Raw genomic sequence first — 5228 nt, forward strand, 5'->3', positions numbered from 1 at the left:
AATAGTATATATTTTGTTTTATTATAAACTTTAAGAATCTATGTATAATAAAAAAAGTGTTATAATTTTTTTTAACAATGTACATAGCATATAGTTGATTATCCTTCATTTTAATTTTTTCAAAAATACTCTAAAATACAATTGATTTGTACACAACAAAATTTCTTTATACATAACAATTCATGTTTTCAAGAAGTATTGTACAACTATTTTAAATATAAAATGTTTTATACTGTGAAAAACTATTGTATAAGAATCATTTTATCATTCTAAAATACAAATTTTTATATTATCAATTTTTGAATAAAAAATTAATGCTAATGCTAAAAGTTGAAATATCAATATAGCATTTATTATATTATTTTGTGGTCAATCATCTTGTATTCATATAACAATCTGACATTTATTATATTGTTAATATAGCACTTACTATATCGTTAATCTATCATTTATTGTATTGTTGGATTATAATAATTTTTTTACCATTTAATTAGTAATCTTCTTATACCATTTAATAAGATATTATAATTTTCTTAGTTTTTTTTAGAAACGGACAAGTTTTATAAAAATTGACCCCAACTAGCAAGAAACTGCGGGAACAGGAAAATAAATAAATAAATAAAAATAAAATAAAATAAAATAAAGAGATAGTAGTCACAAGTAGAGCAAAGATACAGTAGGTGAGATGGAAAAAAGAGGATGACCTATAATTTTGTTATTTAATTAATATTAAATGGCATATGTTGCATTTATTAAATTATTGTATTATCATAATCTTATTTTATGATTCTTTTACCAAATAGGTATTTCTCAAATACATACTTAAATATAACTTTATACTTATTTATCAAATGATTTATATAGCAATTTAATAAAAAAAATGTCTACTTATCTGTATTCGTTTTTCCTTAAGATTTATATAATCTAAATCATTTTTCTTTATAACTCACTCTAGTTATTGATTATTCTTTTAATATATATATATATATATATATATATATATATATATATATATTATCTTATAAAAAAAATTTCATTATTTTTATAAATAGATTCAATATAATAATAATATTTTTTTTAAAACGTTCAAATCATTAAGCCAATAATATAAATAGTCATCAATAAAATAATAATATTTTTTAAATGGTACAAAACATGAAGAATGAAATACAATTAACCAATGCATATTGGGGTTTGACCCAGTTCTTTAGTCCTGATGATGGCTGTGAAGAAGCCTAAGATCCCGGCAAAAATCTTTCGGTTCTTCGCCCCCTTCCCCTATATCCGTTCTTTCTCCTTCGTAGAAATCATCCGATTTCTCTTTCTACTAAACAAGTTTTCTTCCTCTCTCAGTAAAAAAAAACCCTAAGTCCACTCAGTTACATCCTGCGTTTCACCACCGTGTTTCTCTTTCTTCACTACTTCTGGGTACAAGTACTCTATATCACAACAACACGTTTGAAATTTGAATTAGTATCCCCTCATTTTCAACAATCTAATCGTATCTTCTCATTTCCAGCAATTGATTCGTTCATACATACGAGAGACATGTTATATAAACGCATCTCCTCTCCCAGCCAATTAAAACCCTAAAATTCTAAATTCTTTCAATCGGTGACCAACTCCCACCTGCAGAAGATGTAGACGACGACCACCACGCATAGATACCGACCGCGGTCACTCAGGCTAACTCTTTTGTTTTGATTGATGTCAGGTTAGATTTTTCTCATACATAGAAAATCAAAGGGGCTACCTAACTTGAAGAAAATGCAAAGGGAACAAAGAAACGATGATTCTATGTACAGATTAGGTGAAATACAAAATTATAACTTTTTTCTCAACCTGTTTACTGTTGGTACTGGTGATTGTAGTTTAGGGTTTGTAACATGGTCAATTTTAGATGGATCTGTTTCTTATGATTTTTTTTTTTTTTTATTTTCTTCGATTTTTCTATTTGTTCTTTTTTTGCCAATTTACTTGAATGATTTTTGGTTTTTGTTTGTCATTTTCGTTCTTAGCTGGTATTAACACACTTTCTACGAAAGATTCATGTCATATGTCTATTTTTGGCAACGAAACTGTTGGCTTGATATGTTTATCACAACCTTGGTAGCTTAAGGGTTGACCTTTCGAAGATATAAGCTTTTCTATGGTACTGACATTTCCTCTTTGTTTCATCCATAAAAGAACTCTTTCCCTCACTAAAAAAAGAAAAGTAGTAAAATGAAGAAGATAATCTCACACTTAAAGATTAAGGAAAAGGTAAACTTGTGCTTCATTTCGTTAATCATAGCTCTGATAAGAAGAATCTGATAGCTTACACCCATTCTTTGTTTCTCTCCCCCTGTGTGTGTGTGTATCTGATGGTCTCCCTCTAAAAGCAATTAAGTGATAGTTTTATGTGATGGCTTGCTTGCATATTGATATGTTAAATAAGCTTATACTATTATTTTATACTTGAAACATTAGTATAAATACTACTTGCAGATAGAGGAAGATTGCTACCCCTATTATTATTTCCTTTGTTTTTCTTGTTGGAGAGAGACTCTTAAAAATCACATTGTTTTCGAATCTGGGATAAAGATAAATAGAAGCATGAGTGAAAGGAGGCGTAGGAAAAAAATCAGAGGTATGAAATTGAACATCAACAATAACGAAAATTTGGTGATTTCCCAACAGCTAATGATGAGAAATCATAGTTCCGATAGGTTCCTGTTTTGCTATTTTCCATGCCTTTCTATTGAACATTGAAGTTTTTTTTTTAAATATTTGACTCATAATTTGTTTTAAAAGGTTGCTAAAGGTTTTTGAAAAGAATGTGAAGTCCATCTCTTACTGGCACCTCAAAGCTATTTTCATGTTGTTGTTGCAGATCAGGTGATTGATGAAAAGCCTCAATGGTTTTTGTTATTTCCCTTTTACATTTTTCAATTCAAATGAGACAAACATACATCAAGGGTGCAGTCTTACCATTTTAGACTCGGGACATTCCTTTGCCTCTTTGATCTTTATCGTTTGTTTACTTTTAAATAATCATGTTGGCAACATTAATAGTGTAACCTGATGTATCGTTTGCAGTCTCTTTTGAATTAATCATGTTCAGGATTTAGATTTCAGTTTGAGGATCATGTTGGCAACATTAATAGGGTATGAATGTATTCATTAGTTTCTCTAAATTAAATTACTCTTTTCACGATCATTTTAGATGGCAAATTGTCCATATTTTTATAAATTATGAGTTTGATGTCTCTTTGTTGGTTTATATTGGTTTTTGAAGGTAAAAGGGTCTTTATATATGGATGGAATGTTGTGGTGATTGACTGAACATCAAAAATCCAGGGTGGGAAAAAACACTTTTTGTTTAATATTTTTTCAGTTTTCATAGTTAAAAATTTCGCATTTCATTTTCAAGGCTGTTTAGACATGTGGGTGCTTTGATGAGGGGAGGGGTGACAACTTGGAATATGTGTGTGGATCATCAGGCATCAGGTATGTGTTTGTTTGTGTATCGATCTGTATATGTATGTGCAGCTATGTATATGGTTTATATGATATTTGACTGTATCTATAAGGGGAATGTGGTTGTGGCAGGGAAGGGGAGGGGTATATTGGTCATTTTAAACTATCTTTGTTATTAAATTTTGCTAAAACAAATTAATAATCTTTCTTTAAACAATCTATCAACATCTAGCATGAAGAAGTACTACAATGTATACATTTAGTTTGATGACTCTTATAGTTCCACATCTAATTCTCTCTCTCTCTCTCTCTCTCTCTCTATATATATATATATATATATATATATATATATATATATATATCATTTTGCAGATTTATTTATTTATTTATTATTTCACAACTTCTGTCGAGGGGTGGTTGTATTGTTGATGATCAGGTCTCAATTAAAAGGTAAGGTCTCACATTCATTTATGCTATTAAATAATGGAATTTAACTAAGTCGGGGTTGGATTTCATTTAAATCATTTTTGCAAATTCTTGTGTAGCTATATGCATTTTATTCTCTTCTGTGGATTCTATTGGGTTTTATTTTATACAGTTGTATGGAGAAATTTTTATACATGTGATGGTTTGATTTTATAGTACACGGCCTTGTCATGCTTTCCCTCAATGGTATTCTGTTATGTAGAATCTATGGTGTATTCTTTTGGCGTTTTTTGATTACTTTGTCTTTCTAGATGTAAAACTTTGTTTGGCCATTTTCCTAGCCGGTCTTTTTCTTTTCTTGATATGTTTTGGCGTTCAAAAAATTTTCAAGTAGTTATTGTGAATGTTATTTGATTTTTTTAATATTATATGCAAAAAATTGAAAAGATATTGTTATTATATTGTTAAAATACAAGAAACAATTTCTAATAACAAAATCTAAATTTTTTTTATAACAAATAATTAATAATATTTAAACATAACCGTACATGTGAAACTTCAAAGTTTAAAATTTAGACGTTTAATTTAGACTTGAAGATTTAAAACTAAAAATAAAAAATTAAAAATAATATCATTATGATGATGTGTTGGACTTTTAATATATAAAAAATTATGAATTATTTAAAATGTTAAAGTCGAGAATAGTTGTCAAAAAGAGAGATATGGATCAATCCAACCAACTAATACAATGAAAAACCTATCTAGGCTTGATGCAATTAAAAGAGATCAATTGAATATCATCCGTCGTTTTAAAAGGAGAGCATCTTTTAGAGTCGAACACAAGTGACTTTTGCTCCTTCAAAAACCGACCAAAGCAACGAAAAAGTTAGAGCTAATTTGAGGTTGTTCTTATTCATTCCATGAGCCGAGACTTCCAAAATTTTGAGCATCTCCATCCTACTGCCAGACTCCTCAACATTGAGACCACACCGGTAGATAAACCACGACCAAATTTGATGGATATTACCAATGCATCTCCTACATGTGTATTGGATTTTAGTCAAAGAAAGTTGATTTATAATAGCAACCCTTATCAACGCCAGACGGAATGAAACATAACGAAACTAGGTATAAAATAACAACCTAACTATATATCCAGAGTTATCAAATGAAAATCTAAATGGTACAACATTACATTTAACCATAATCTTTTATTTGAGACATGTCATAATTTACACTCCTAATGAGAAATTTTTGTTTATACGTTGGTATTCAAAGTCAACCCGATGTAATACTACCTCCACGTGATGAATTGATAACTCATGTAACAAGTATGTGCACCG

General features: G+C 29.0%; 1 long non-coding RNA gene across 13 annotated transcripts; it reads left to right on the forward strand.

Moving 5' to 3' along the window:
• Positions 1-1213: 1213 nt before the first annotated feature.
• Positions 1214-4249, forward strand: LOC145053551 (uncharacterized). 13 transcript variants are annotated; one of them, XR_013684523.1, is made up of 6 exons: positions 1214-2629; positions 2794-2877; positions 3079-3147; positions 3278-3340; positions 3413-3489; positions 3832-4249. It is a non-coding gene; the product is annotated as an uncharacterized LOC145053551 (long non-coding RNA). The 13 variants fall into 13 exon arrangements; XR_013684520.1 differs by having other exon boundaries at positions 1214-3147; positions 3832-3909; positions 4005-4249; XR_013684522.1 differs by having other exon boundaries at positions 1214-3147; positions 3832-3909; positions 4102-4249.
• Positions 4250-5228: the final 979 nt, after the last annotated feature.

The sequence above is a fragment of the Lactuca serriola genome, chromosome 5 (assembly GCF_051521515.1).
Source record: "Lactuca serriola cultivar US96UC23 chromosome 5, Lser_US96UC23_V15, whole genome shotgun sequence".
Classification (NCBI taxonomy): Eukaryota; Viridiplantae; Streptophyta; class Magnoliopsida; order Asterales; family Asteraceae; genus Lactuca; species Lactuca serriola.